Source organism: Somniosus microcephalus, chromosome 7, assembly GCF_052327205.1.
Source record: "Somniosus microcephalus isolate GS21.2 chromosome 7, FLI_Smic_1.0, whole genome shotgun sequence".
NCBI lineage: Eukaryota > Metazoa > Chordata > Chondrichthyes > Squaliformes > Somniosidae > Somniosus > Somniosus microcephalus.
The window spans coordinates 79449876-79465901 of record NC_140993.1 but is presented as its reverse complement, the minus strand read 5'-3'; the positions used below and the strand labels follow the sequence as shown (position 1 = coordinate 79465901).

General features: G+C 46.6%; 1 protein-coding gene across 1 annotated transcript in view; it reads left to right on the top strand.

Annotated features, from left to right (window-relative positions):
• Positions 1-16026, top strand: part of tmem67 (transmembrane protein 67) — a 495060-nt gene that overhangs the window by 306785 nt on the left and 172249 nt on the right. The window lies entirely within an intron of this gene.

Below are 16026 nucleotides of genomic sequence, written 5' to 3'. Positions count from 1 at the left end.
GCAACTCGTGGAGCCAACAGGCAGCAAGGACCCTTCAGCAGTGTTATTCAAAGGACTCATCCCCTCCATATAGGTTAGTTGCTGGTTTGTCCTCTATAGCTGTTGGTTAACCTCTGGGTGTTGTTTGGCCTTTTTTCTGACTTCCACAACTAAATCCTGACTTCTGGTCAGAAATGTTTGCTGATACTGGACAGCTATTGGCTGCCTTCAATGCAGTTTTACTGCAGTCATGGTTGGTCTGCCCTTAGAGTCTGTAGGACTGTGGGGAAGCAGCCAAGAAGAGATCAGGAGCAGCTGGGAGAAGAGGGAGGAGGAGAGCACTGCACAGGAGGCTATACCCACAGAGGGTCTTCAGGGAGTATTCTCCTACCTGAACTTCACTGAGGAACAAGTCAGGAACCCAAGCATAGCTGCAGATGTGGCCTATAATGAGAGCCACGCTGCCACCAGCAACATTATGAAGCAGACAGTCAGCATGCTCAGCCTACGCCTCTGCTGCCTGGACTGTTCAGGAGAAGCTTTGCAGTACAGCCCTAACCGTGTATTTAGATTTGTGATCGTCTACAGCATGCTGCGTAATTTTGCCATCATGAGGGACCAGCCCTTACCATCGCCTGGGCAGCAAGAAATACAGCAGGAGGAGGAGTAGGAAAAGCAGCATGAAGAGGAGGAAGCGCATGAGCCTCGACCACCAAGCTGCCAGCTCATCCAAGAGCGCTTCACATGAACCATCCCCAATAACCTGACAGTCCTGCAATCCTTATCACCACTGTCCTTACTACCACCATCAGATTTCCTTGCTTTAGTCCAGCCTTATGGGTCTTGCCCACACTTTACTACAAATATTAACACCAACACCAAGTCCAGAACAAAACTAAAATAACTTATGCAACAACTTAATTCCAGCTGTGTCTAATATTTAACAGGTATAAGAAGTCCCTACACAAGTTGGAGCTGGACTCCTCCATGCTCTGAGCCATTGCACTCAAGATTGCTGGCAGGCTTCCCAGTGGATCTAGCACACCTGTAATATGCTCTTTTTCAGCCTTTTTCGGTAGCCTGGGCCCTCGAGGTCTGCATCTGAGTTCTCTGCAGCCGAACTAGTATATGATGTCGTCTTCGGTGAATAGGCACCTGTGACTTCCTATCCCCCACCCTAGCTCTGGGTCACTTGTGACCGGTTATTCATCATGTGAAGCCCCATCCTCTGTCCTGCTCTCATGTGGTGCCAGTCTCTGAGCTGGTGCTTGCTAGGGTCAGATCGAGTGACAGTGCATATGCAGAAAGGCTGCCCTCCTCTTCCTGTGGCAGAGGTATCTCCAGATTTTCAGCACCTGAAATGAAAGAGAGGGACAAGGGTTAGCTTTTAGTGTGAAAGAAAATGAGAGAAGGAAGTGGCTAGTGAAAGCAGCTGCAGTTTGCCATACAGAATATGCAGGGTGAGATAGAAGAAGGAAAAAAGGGTAAAGCTGTGAAGAAATCCTGTGTGATGTCTCTTGTGCATTGCAATTTGCCATAGCCATGAACATAGGAACAGGAGTAGGCCATTTAGCCCCTCGAGCCTGTTCTGCCATTCACTGAGATCATGGCTGATCTGCAACCTAACTCCATATATATGACCCTGCCCCTGTGATGGCCGGCACATTTTCTTCAAGGGGGAAGAGGGTGTGCCAGCGGGCTCAACCTCCTCCATTGGCAGCTTCCTGTCTGGAGTTGTTCGCGACCTTCTTCTGCATTAATGAAGGGAGTGTGTTAGCGACATCTTTAAGAGGTGCTTAGAGAATGTACTGGTCATGGTGGAAAAGTTTGTATGCAGTGTGTAAGATGTGAGGTGTCTGAGTATGAGGAGAAGGAGCTAGCATGAGCTGTGGTGCAGTGATTGTTGGAGAGTGAAGGGAAGCTAGAATTGTGAGAAGTGAGGCTGGTGGTGGTGGAGGTGTGAGCAGAGAGTAAGAGAGCAGTATTCTTACCTTAACAACTCTGATGAGGTCATTAAACTTCTTTTTGGGTTTGCAGCCATGTCCTAGTAGCTAAGCTCCTGGCATTGACCTCCTCTGCAGCCTCTTCCCACTGGTGGTGGAGTTGTTGCCTGGAGGGCCTTCTTCCCCCCTGGGGGAAACAGGATATCTCTCCTATCCACTGATGGACCAGGACCTGCAACACGCTATCAGAGAACCTAGGTGCTCTCTCGGGACCTCTTCCAGCCATTTTTTTTCAATTTTGGAAGTTTCCATCTCGTCTGCAGCCAGAGTGCACCTCCCCTTTAAGAGGTGCTGGCTATCTTTAAGTGCCATCATAGTTGCCCGATTTCCCACACCCACAAACAGGCATACAGCCTGTTTAGCTGGCTTATCGTCAAAATCATTATAATGAGCTGCCACCATTAATTTCATGTGCTGACTGGTACCAGGCAAACAGGAGTGTGAATCGCGAACTGTGGTGTATGTGCCTTTAAGAGCAATTATGGTGTATGTGCCTTTAAGAGCCCCAGGTGTGCGTAATGCCGGTAATTGCCACTTGGGCTATATAAGCCTGTGTATTGTGTATATCCTTTAGAAACCACCCCCCCCCCCCAGACTTGCTTAGTAAATACCTATGAACCAACTCCTGTCTTCAGTGTCTTTATCTACACACGGACACTACAGTGGCGACGAAGTGGAAACGGACTTACCTGCAATTCGGCAGCACCTCAAGGACATCGATTCCTCCAGCGTCCAGAAGACTCAAGGAAGTAAGAGAAACTGTGGTTTCACCAGCTGGCCAAGCTGGTGACAGGTACTGCGCTAATCCTTCCTGGGCGTCAGGCTGGAGCTCCAGCGGTGGGCTCTACAGCTGAGGCAGGCAGCGAAATCGGAGGCAAGCAATAACGGACTGGGAGGGTGCACTCGAGAGACGGCCGGCGCGGCAAGCAGGTCAGCGTTTAGACCTCCGTCGGGAACGAGTCTCCAACAGTGAATAAACGGAAACCACAGTAAAACAGCATTGTTATCGGTAGCAGCGGCGGGAAAGCGCGGGAAGCGCCATATCGTTGCTACGGAGAGAAAAAAAAAGCACGGGAAGCGCCATATCTTTTCTGAAATGCCTAAATCTGGTAATATTGAGGCTTTTGATGGCGAAATAGAAGATTGGACCACATACGTGGAAAGAGTAGAGGTTTATTGCTCTGCAAATGGAATAACAGATGAAAAAAAAGCTTCAGTACTTCTGAACTTAATGGGCGCGAAGACATACGGGCTGTTACGAAATTTAATCACTCCAGCCAAACCAAAGGACAAGACTTTTAAAGAAATTGTTGATACCCTGCAGGAGCATTTAAACCCAACACCGCTGCTGATAGCGGAACGATTCAAGTTCTTCAAGAGAAATCAACACAAGAATGAAAGTAACGCTGATTACCTAACCGAATTAAGAAAGCTATCAAAGTACTGCCAATTCGGAGCAGGACTATCGGATTATCTTCGAGACAAATTTGTTTGCGGTCTCTTAAGTAAAGGAACACAAAAAAGACTGCTTTCTGAAAAAGATTTAACATTGGACAAAGCTTTCAGTATGGCTGTATCATACGAAGCAGCAGCAAAAGGAGCTGCAGAGATACAACAAGAGACACAGGACTTCGGCACCCATAAAATGACACAGGAGTTCGGAAGATGTTATCGCTGCGGCAGATCCACCCATAACCAGAGGGACTGCTGGTTCAAGGGCAAAGCATGCAGGCAATGTGGTAAGATTGGACACATTGCACGGGTATGCCAATCTGGACAAAATAAATCCACTGACAGAAAACAAAAAATCAATAAAGAAAAGTACAGGAAGGTACAAATGATGACGGACAATAGCTCTGAAGACCAGAATAGCGATAGCGACTCCGGAAACAAGAGACTAAGCTGTCTCAAATTACATAATGTACTTGCCAAAGAGGATTACCAAACCATTTGGGTTACCCTCACAATAGCAGGGTCCCCAGTTAAAATGGAGCTAGATACAGGATCAGCTCTAACCGTAATAAATCGACGAGATTACGAGAGGCTATTTGCGCATATACCTCTAAAAGACACATCCATTATCTTAAAAACATATATGGGGCAGAAAGTCTACCCCAAAGGAAAAATAAGGGTGCCTGTGGTATACAACGGCAAAGAAATACAAAAGTTGTATTTATACATTCTACAAGATGGTGGTCCACCGTTGTTGGGACGTGAATGGATAAGGAAGATACGTTTAGACTGGCACTCCATTCAGGCACTGACGGTGACCAGTAAGGAAAAAAACAATGATGACATCATACCTGAACGATTAAAAGACATCTTGGCCAACGCCAAAGAAGTGTTTCAAGAGAAACTAGGAACCTTGAAAGGCATCACCGCCTCAATAAAAGTGGAAGATACAGCAATTCCAAAATTTTTTAAGGCAAGACCGGTGCCATACGCAATACGTCCGGCAGTCGAGACAGAGCTGAAGAATTTGGAAAAGGCAGGCGTATTATCCAAAATAGATTGGAGCGAATGGGCAACACCCATCGTTCCAGTCATGAAAAAAACATTGAAAAATAACTCTGAGGAACAGAAAAAATTCGCATCTGTGGGGACTTTAAGGTGACTGTAAACCCGGTCCTTCACACGGTACAGTATCCCCTTCCGAGGATAGAAGATATTTTCGCCTCACTATCCGGAGGGAAACATTTCCCAAAAATTGACTTGGCACAGGCATATCTACAGATGGAGGTTGAGGAGACCTCTAAAAAGTATCTCACAATAAACACACACAAAGGCCTGTACCAGTACAATCGACTGGTTTTTGGAATAGCATCAGCTCCAGCTATCTGGCAAAGAGCTATGGAGCAAGTCCTGCAAGGGATTCCGGGGACTCAATGCTACCTAGACGACATCCTTATAACAGGAGAAAATGACAACGAGCACCTTGCCAATTTGGAGCAGGTGCTCACTAGGCTGAAAGAACGAGGCCTACGAGCAAATCGCCCCAAGTGCGAATTTTTTCAAAATCAGATATCATATTGTGGCCACATAATTAATAAGGAAGGGTTGCATAAGTCACCTGAAAAAATTGAAGCAGTTATAAAAGCCCCAGCACCTGAAAATGTTTCACAATTAAGGTCATTCCTGGGATTAATAAATTACTATCATAAATTTTTACCAAACTTATCAACTATTCTACACCCTCTTAATGATCTTCTACAGACAGGAGTGATTTGGAAATGGAACGAAGACTGTAAACGTGCCTTCCATAAATGTAAAGACTTAATCACATCCGAGAAAATTTTGGCTCATTACAACCCATCACTACCAATCAGACTGGCGTGCGACGCATCCCCTTACGGCATAGGAGCGGTATTGTCCCATAGATTCCCTGATGGCTCGGAACGGCCGATAGCTTTTGCGTCACGCTCATTGAACTCAGCTGAGCGTAACTATGCCCAGATAGACAGGGAAGCACTCAGCCTGGTATGGGGAGTGAAGAAATTCAACCATTACCTACACGGACAAAAATTTACCTTGCTGACTGACCATCAACCCCTCATCTCCATATTCAACCCTAAAAAAGGTGTCCCCATTATGACGGCACAAAGACTACAGAGGTGGTCCCTTTTTCTAGGGGCACACCAATACAACATTGAATACAAAGGGTCAAAACAGCATGGGAATGCTGACGGTTTATCACGCCTACCGTTGCCAACGATAGAAGAGGCACCTACAGTAGACCCAGTAGAGATATTCCACTCTACCATAGTGGAATGTCTACCGGTGACAAATTCTGCCATTGAAAGGGAGACAAGAAATGACCCTACTCTCTCACGGGTCTACGATTTAACAGTGAAGGGATGGCCAGCACATGGCGAACCACTGTTGCCAGCATTCTCGCAAAGAAGAGAACAGCTGTCAGTGTGCCGAGGAACCTTGATGTGTGGATCCAGAGTGGTGATTCCACCCAAACTCCAGGATAAAGTGCTAAAGGAGCTTCACGAGGGGCATCTGGGTGGAGTGAAAATGAAGAACCTAGCTAGGGCGTTTGTATGGTGGCCAGGTATCGATGGAGACATCGAAGACATGACCAAGAGCTGCCTAGGATGCCAGAAGGTCCAAAATGCTCCGCCACAGGCCCCTCTACATCCATGGGAGTGGCCCTCATCTCCCTGGCAAAGGGTGCACATCGACTTTGCTGGTCCATTTATGGACTCAATGTTCTTAATCGCAGTTGATGCACACTCCAAGTGGCCGGAGGTAATAAAGATGTCCTCCACCACCACGGAAAAAACCATCACAGTATTAAGGACCATATTTGCCAGGAATGGGCTGCCGGAGCAGATATGTTCTGATAATGGACCGCAATTTGTGTCCGAAGAATTCAGAAAGTTCTTAAAGAACAATGGGGTAAAGCACTACACGTCCGCCCCATACCATCCCGCCACCAATGGATTGGCTGAAAGGTCTGTCCAGACCTTCAAGAAGGCCATCAAGGCCATGGGTAATGAAGACATAAAACTTCAGCACAAGGTGGATATCTTCTTATTGGCATATAGGAATGCAACGCATATGGTTACTAACCAAACTCCCGCCATGATGTTCTACAATAGAAACCTAAGATGCCGGCTGGATTTGGTCAAGCCCAACATCCGAAGGGACGTGGAGAACCGGCAGTTTCAGGGCATGAATGAAAGGCCAACTAGGGCCTTCCAGATAGGCCAACCGGTTTTGGCCCGGGACTACCGTACCGAGAAATGGCAGCCTGGAACTATCTGCACACGATTAGGACCACTGATGTATACCGTGGACATCGGAGACAGCATAATAAGGCACCATGCTGACCAAATCATCAAGTCATCCGAAAAGGGACAACCTACACCACCACTCTATACATCTAACGATGAAGTAGAGATACCCATATCTACCTCCGATCCGGTGATACTGGAGCCCGATGAACCCGACACTGGCCTTCAAGCCGAATCAGCCTTGCCAGAAGAACCTACTACACCACCAGAAACTACTACACCCCCGAGGCGTTATCCGGACCGAGTCAGGAAGCCCCCTGAGAGACTAACTTATAATTAATTAATACAGCAATGTATATTATTTTGCATATAACATGTAATTAATAATTACTTAAAATATGATATACTAGTTAGCTAGAAGGGGAGGAATTGTGGTGTATGTGCCTTTAAGAGCAATTATGGTGTATGTGCCTTTAAGAGCCCCAGGTGTGCGTAATGCCGGTAATTGCCACTTGGGCTATATAAGCCTGTGTATTGTGCATATCCTTTAGAAACCCCCCCCACCACCACCCCCCCCACCCCACCCCCCACCCCCCCACCCCCCCCACCCCCCCCCACCCCCCCCACCCCCCCCCACCCCCCCCACCCCCCCCCACCCCCCCCACCCCCCCCCACCCCCCCCACCCCCCCCCACACCCCCCCCACCCCCCCCACACCCCCCCCCCCACACCCCCCACCCCCCCCCCACACCCCCCCACACCCCCCCCACCCCCTCCCACCCCCCCCTCCCACACCCCCCCACACCCCCCTCCCACACCCCCCCCACACCCCCCCCCAGACTTGCTTAGTAAATACCTATGAACCAACTCCTGTCTTCAGTGTCTTTGTCTACACACGGACACTACACGAACCCTGTAGCCAAAGCAAATAAAGTATTAGGTTGCGTGGCTAGGATGATTCAATATAGAACAAAAAGCAGCATAATGGCCTTTTGTTCGTCCTTGGTCACTCCACACTTAGAATACTATATCTCGTTTTGGTCCCCTCGCATGATGGATGTTATAGAGGCTTTAGAAATGGTTCAGATGAGGACAATGAGAATTTACTCAGTTTAAGACACCTTGGTTACCCTGATATGCTTAAAAGGCTTTGTCCATTTAGAGAAGCGTATACTCTGGAGGGATTTGATTGAGGTGTTTAAAATAATGAAGGGACTAGATTGTGTTCATATAGATGGATTATTTCAATTAGATAGGTTAGGAAGAACAAAGGATTGGCCTATAAGTTTCGCAAGATAGAACTAGTTTAGATATCAGAAGGCTCTTCTTTTCCTAAAAGATCATAGATCTATGGAACAAATTGCCGGCTTGTGCAGTGAATGCGGTTTCACTGAATACCTTCAAAAGAGAGCTGGACCAGTTCCTGGCTGGGGCAGAAATCACAGCATACAAAAGGTAGGTGAAGTACTAAGTAATATAATTATGGTCATTGTGGCCTACTAGACGAGGTTTGATTGCCCTTGGGAGTTGGAAAGGAATTTCCCAGACCTGAAATGTTAACTCTGTTTCTTGCTCCACAGATGATGCCTGACCTGCTGAGTGTTTCCAGCATTTTACGATTTCAGTTCTTAATGTAATGAGTTGTTTGAATATTTGTATTATTTTGTGCATATTTTTGTTGTCCATAGGGTTGAAATTTGTGTATCTTTTAATATGCCTTCTTCTAAATCAGAGGTTCCTAAACTTTTTCTTTTCTCAGCCCCCTTCGGAGATTCATGTACCATGCACTTCTAAGAAACAGCATTTAATGCTAGTGTAGATATAACTTGTAACCCAGCTTACATGAGCAGTTTTGTCAGTTTCGCTGTTTTACTTTTGCTCTTTTACACTTTTGTATTTTAATATGAAGCCCAATCATATCATTAGAATTCACTGGCTGTGAAATTCCTCAGATCTGCGCCCACTTCACTGGCGTTTGATAATCTTTTCTTCTCATTTCTCTATTTCTGTTTGCCTCTCTCTTTCTCTCCAATTTCTTCATTATTGCCACACTATTTGAACATTACCATTTCTTTATCCTCAATTCCCAGAGTTGCATGTCACAATATTATTTATTCTGCTAATCTAGGTTTTTCCATGCTATTTGGTTTCAAGAAGTGATTTATTTTCCTTTTTTCTGTTCACGGTATTGCTTTATCTTTTCATTCACTTATTCCTTTTTGTTGATTATGTTATGAACAATCACCAGGGCGGGGTTAATGGTGAGACTGACTGTCACAAGGTGCACTGTGAGTTTGCGACAGTTTTCTTACTCAATACCCAGGATGGGTTCCATTAATTCTTTTCTTTCTTCATCTCTGGGTCTGGACACTGACATAACTGGCAAGTAGTTAATTGTGACTGGTGTTGTTTGTTGGAGAAGTGGTGTTCTAGAAATGGCATCGTGTTTTAGAGGACAATAAACCTACAATAGTTCTATTTACACAGTCACAAGATTAAAATTTAACAGAAACATAGAAGGTAGGAGCAGGAGTAGGCCATTCGGCCCCTCGAGCCTGTTCCACCATTTAATGAGATCATGGCAGATCATCCAAATTCAGTACCCTGTCCCTGCTTTCTCCCCATATCCCTTGATCCCTTTAGCCTTAAGAAATATATCTAACTCCTTCTTGAACGCATTTAATGAATTGGCCTGAACTGCCTTCTGTGATAGAGAATTCCACAGGTTCACCACTCTCTGGGTGAAGAAATTCCTCCTAATCTCAGTCCAAAATGGCTTACCCCTTATCCTTAGACTGTGACCCCTGGTTCTGGACTCCCCCACCATTGGGAACATCCTTCCTGCATCTAGTCTGTTTAGTCCTGTTAGAATTTTATAAGTTTCAATGAGATCCCCTCTCATTCTTCTAAACTCTAGCGAATATAAGCCTAATTGACCCAATCTCTCTTCATACGTCATTCCTGCCATCCCAGGTATCAGTCTGGTGAATCTTCGCTGCACTCCTTCCATGGGAAGAACATCCTTCCTCAGATAAGGCGACCAAAACTGCACACAATACTCAAAGTGTGGCCTCACCAAGGCCCTGTACAACTGCAGCACGCCATCCTTGCTCCTGTACGCGAATCCTCTCACTATGAAGGCCAACATACCATTTGCCTACTTAACCATCTGCTGTACCTGCATGCGTACCTTCAGCGACTGCTGCACAAGGACACCCAGGTCTCGTTGCACTTCCCCTTTTCCCAATCTATTGCCTTTCAGATAATAATCTGTCTTTTGCCACCAAAGTGGATAACCTCGCATTTATCCACATTATACTGCATCTGTCATGCATCTGCCCAATCACCCAACCTGTCCAAATCATACTGGAGTTTCTCTGCATCCTCCTCACAGCACACACGCCCACCCAGCTTTGTGTCGTCTGCAAACTTGGAGATATTACATCTAGTTCCCTCGTCTAGATCATTAATATATATTGTGACTAGCTGGGGTCCTAGCAGCGATCCCTGCGGTACCCCACTAATCACTGCCTGCCACTCGGAAAAAGACCCGTTTATTCCAACTCTTTGCTTCCTGTCTGCCAACCAGTTCTCTATCCAAGTCAGTACCTTGCCCCCAATCCCATGTGCTTTAACTTTGCATGCTAACCTCTTATGCGAGACCTTATCAAAAGCCTTCTGAAAGTCTAAATACACCACATCCACTGGTTCTCCCTTATCTATTCTATCAGTTACATCCTCAAAAAATTCCAGTAGATTAATCAAGCATGATTTACCTTTTGTAAATCCATGTTGACTTTGTCTGATCCTGTCACTGTTTTCCAAGTGCTCTGCTATTACATCTTTTATAATGGACTCTAGCATTTTCCCCACTACCGATGTCAGGCTTACCGGTCTATAATTCCCCGTTTTCTCTCTACCATCTTTTTTAAATAGTAGGGTTACATTAACTACCCTCCAATCCATGGGTACTGTTCCAGAGTCTATAGAATTTTGGAAGATGACCAGCAATGCATCTACTATTTCTAGGGCCACTTCCTTAAGTACCCTAGGATGTAGATTTTCAGGCCCTGGGGATTTATCGGCCTTCAATCCCATCAATTTCCCTAGCACCATTTCCCTACAAATACTGATTTCATTCAATTCCTCTCGCTCATTAGACCCTATGTTCCCTGACATCTCTGGGAGGTTATTTGTGTCCTCCTTTGTGGAGACAGAACCAAAATATATATTTAATTGGCCTGCCATTTCTTTGTTCCCCATTATAAATTCCCCTGATTCTGACTGCAAGGGACCTGACTTCACCAATCTTTTTCTCTTCACATATCTATAGAATGTTTTACAGTCATAGAAACATAGAAGATAGGAGCAGGAGTAGGCCATTCGGACCATCGAGCCTGCTCCGCCATTCAATGAGATCATGGCTGATCATCCAAACTCAGTACCCTGTCCCTGCCTTCTCCCCATATCCCTTGATCCCTTTAGCCTTAAGAAATATACCTAACTCCTTCTTGAATATATTTAATGAATTGGCCTCAACTGCCTTCTGTGGTAGAGAATTCCACAGGTACACCACTCTCTGGGTGAAGAAATTCCTCCTCATCTCTGTCCTAAATGGCTCACCCCTTATCTTTAGACTGTGACCCCTGGTTCTGGACTCCCCTGCCATCGGAACATCCTTCCTGCGTCTAGTCTGTCTAGTTCTGTTAGAATTTTATAAGTTTCAATGAGATCCCCTCTCATTCTTCTAAACTCCAGCGAGTATAAGCCCAATCGACCCAATCTCTCCTCATACGTTATTCCTGCCATCCCACGTATGAGCCTGGTGAATCTTCGCTGCACTCCCTCCATGGCAAGAACATCCTTCCTCAGATATGGCGACCACAACTGCACACAATACTCAAGGTGTGGTCTCACCAAGGCCCTGTACAACTGCAGCAAGACATCCTTGTTCCTGTACTCAAACCCTCTCGCTATTAAGGCCAACATACCATTTGCCTTCTTAACCGCCTGCTGCACCTGCATGCTTACCTTCAGCGACTGGTGCACAAGGACACCCAGGTCTCGTAGCACTTCCCCTTCTGTTGTCGTTCAGATAATAATCTGCCTTCCTGTTTTTGCCACCAAAGTGGATAACCTCGCATTTATCCACATTATACTGCATCTGCCATGCATCTGCCCAATCACCCAACCTGTCCAAATCATACTGGAGTTTCTCGGCATCCTACCCACAGCACACACGCCCACCCAGCTTTGTGTCATCTGCAAATTTGGAGATATTACATCTAGTTCCCTTGTGTAGATCATTAATATATATTGTGAATAGCTGCGGTCCTAGGACCGATCCCTGAGTCAGCTTTTATGTTCCCTGAAAGCTTACTCTCATATTCTATTTTCCCCCTCTTAATTAATCCCTTTGTCCTCCTTTGCTGAATCACAAACTGCTCCCAATCCTCAGGTTTGCTGCTTTTTCTGGCCAATTTATATGCCCTCTCCTTGGATCTTATGCTATCCCTAATTTCCCTTGGTAGCCACGGTTGAGTCACCTTTTTTTGTTTTATTTTTATGCCAAACAGGGATGAAAAAATTCGGTAGTTCATCCATGCGATCTTTAAATGTTTGCCATTGCCTATCCACCGTCAACCCTTTAAGTAATGCTCCCCAATCCACCCTAGCCAACTCGCGCCTCCTACCATCGTAGTTTCCTTTATTTAAATTCAGGACCCTAGCCTCTGAGTCAACTACTTCACTCTCCATCTTGATGAAGAATTCTATCATATTAAGATCGTTCCTCCCCAAGGGGCCTCGCCCAACAAGATTGCTAATTAATCCTTTCTCATTACATAATACCCAGTCTAAGATGGCCTGATCTCTAGTTGGTTCCTCGACATATTGGTGCAGGAAACCATCCCGTATACACTCTAGGAATTCCTCCTCCACAGTATTGTTACTAATTTGGTTAGCCCAATCTATATATAGATTAAAGTCACCCATGATAACTGCTGTGCCCTTATTGCACGCGTCTCTAATTTCCCATTTAATGCCATCCCCAACCTCAGCATTACTGTTTGGGGGTCTGTATACAACTCCCACTAACGTTTTCTGCCCCTTGGTATTTCTCAGCTCTACCCATACAGATTCCACATCATCAGAGCTAATATCCTTCCTTACTATTGTGTTAATCTCCTCTTTAACCAGCAATGCTACCCCACCTGCTTTTCCTTTTTCCCTGTCCTTCCTGAATATTGAATACCCCTGGATGTTGAATTCCCAGCCTTGGTCACCCTAGAGCTATGTCTCCGTAATCCCAATTATATCATATCCGTTTACATCTTACATCTATTTGCGCAGCTAATTCATCCACCTTATTATGAATTCTTCTCGCATTAAGACACAAAGGCCTAGAAATTGAGTTTTGGCTTAGCCAGGGCTTTAGCGCCGGAAGTTAGTGCCGGCGCTAAGTCCCCCTGCGCGCGCCAAAAATTCAGCAGGGCCGCGCCCAAACGGCTGCCGGAGCTACTGAAGGGTCTTTGCGGCGGTAAATCGGCGCTAACTGCCGTTTCGCGCCACAATTCCGGCGCTGCGGCACCCGATGCGGTGCGGCAGGCTCGGGAAGTGCAGGCCTCCTCCTTCCCTTAAGGAGGAGCTGCCTGCACCCGATCGCGGCCCGCGAAAATCTTTTAAAAAATGAGCCCGGCACCTCGGACAAGTGCCGGGCTTGCTTCTGTTCCGGGGGGGGGGGGGGGCAGTCCGGGGAGGGAGCTGCGGCCAGGCGGCCGGCGGGAAAGCGGCCGGCCACCGCGGGGCCTTTAATGCGCCGGCGCAAAGACTCGTAAGACTCTGTTGCCAGAGTCTTAGTTGCGGCTGTCACGGGCGAGGCGGCCGCAACTGAATTTCGGCGCTGGGGCCCGTCGGCATGGCAACCGGGACGCTGCGCACACCGATGACGTCATCGGTGCCGGCGCAGCGCTACCGGTCTACCGCGGCGTAAGGGCCCCAGGCAATTTCGGCGCCGGCGCCAAATGCAGCGCTAGGCCCTCTAGCGCCGCAAAATCGGCGCTAAGGGCACTCAATTTCTAGGCTAAAGCCTTCAGGCTTGTTTTTTTTAACACTCTTAGTCCTTTTAGAATTATTATTTACTGTATCCCTGTTTGATTTACACCCTTTATTTCTCTGCCTTCTACTTTTGCTTTTCTCCTTCCTGTCTTTTGTTTCTATCCTTGCTTCCCTTTCCTCTGTCTCCCTGCACAGGTTCCCAACCCCCTGCCATTTTAGTTTAAACCCTCCCCAACATCACTAGCAAACACTCCCCCTAGGACATCGGTCCCGATCCCGCCCAGGTGCAAATCGTCCAGTTTGTACTGGTCCCACCTCCCCTAGAACCGGTTCCAATGTCCCAGGAATTTGAATCCCTCCCCCTTGCACCATTCCTCTAGCCATGTATTCATCTGAAATATCCTTCTATTTCTACTCTGACTAGCACGTGGCACTGGTAGCAATCCTGAGATTACTACCTTTGAGGTCCTATTTTTAAATTTACCTCCTAATTCCCTATATTCAGCTTTTAGGACCTCATCCCATTTTTTACCTATATTGTTGGTACATATATGCACCATGACAACTGGCTGTTCACCCTCCCCCTCCAGAATGCCCTGCAGCCGCCCCGAGACATCCTTGACCCTTGCACCAGGGAGGCATCATACCATCCTGGAGTCTCGTTTGCGGCCGCAGAAATGCCTATCTATTCCCCTTACAATAGAATCCCGTATCACTATAGCTCTCCCATTCTTTTTCCTCCCGTCCTGTGCAGCAGAACCACCCATGGTGCCAGGAAGTTGGCTGCTGCTGCCTTCCCCCGATAAGCCATCTCCCTCAAGAATATCCAAAGTGGTATATGTGTTTGAGAGGGGGATGGCCACAGGGGACCCCTGCACTACCTGCCTGCACCTACTACTCTGTCTGGCGGTCACCCATTCCCTTCCTGCCTGTGCAGCCTTTACCTGCGGTGTGACCAACTCATTAAACGGGCTATCCACGATGTCCTCAGCATTGTGAATGCTCCAGTATGTATCCATTCGCAGCTCCAGCACCGCCATGCGGTCTGCCAGTAGCTGCATACACTTCCCGCACACATGGTCGTCAGGGACACAGGAAGTGTCTCTGATTTCCCACATAGTGCAGGAGGAGCATGCCATGGGGCCAAGCTGTGCTGCCATGACTTACCCTTTAATTAAATTAAATTAAATCAAATCAATACCACTAATTAAACTACAATTAAATGATATACTCAAGGGCCCTTGTTTACTAGCACTCCCCGCTACACAACAGAGACCTTAGAAACTATAACCACAAAAATTAAGACCTTCTAAACTTTATAAACTATTAACCTTAACTGTCAAACTATAGAGTAGTATAAATACTCACCTGGCCGTACTCACCCAATCAGCTGCTTCCTCTTACCCGCGTCACATTTTGAATCGTGACGTGGCTCTGGAACGCCGCCACCGGTCTGCGAGATTGGTAAGCCTCTGAAAGAAAGCCCGCGAAAGTGTGATTAAATACTCACTGTTCTCTCCTGTTGCTCCCGACACCGGCCTCTGAAAAAAAGCCTGCGAAAGTGAGTTTAAATACCCACTGTTGTCTCCTGTTGCTCCCGACACCGGCCTCTGTAAAAAAGCCCGCGAAAGTGAGTTTAAATACTCACTGTTCACTCCTGTTGCTCCCGACACCGGCCTCTGTAAAAAAGCCCGCGAAAGTGAGTTTAAATACTCACTGTTCACTCCTGTTGCTCCCGACACCAGCCTCTGAAAAAAAGCCCACAAAAGTGATATTTAAGTAACAATTTTCTGTAACTAACCCAGCAACAGAAGTCACACCCAGCTGGAGGCTTTGCATTACATTCTTCCTTATAGTTTGAGTCTCTGTTTAACCTGTGGAACAAGTTCAGCCTCTAAAGAGAAAAGACAAGTTCACATTTTGAGCAGAGTCCTTCACCAGAACTAATACAGTAAAACACCAAAAATATGTGTGAATTGGTAAAACAGTGAAAAGGTAAAAGGCCTACACATGAAAATAATTGAGGAAATTGAAGGGGAAAATAAAGCGTGCAGATGTAACAGGCCTGAAATGAAAACAGAAAACCGGCTCAATCTACTTCTCCAGCACTGCCTGTTGTAAAGAAAATGGGGGGTGCAGCTAAATCCAGAAGTTATTGGGGCAGAAATTCCTCCCCAAACGCGTGAGTACGGAAGGGGTACTCACGCGTCTGGCCGGAGGAAATGCCGGTTTTCAGCATGCACAGCG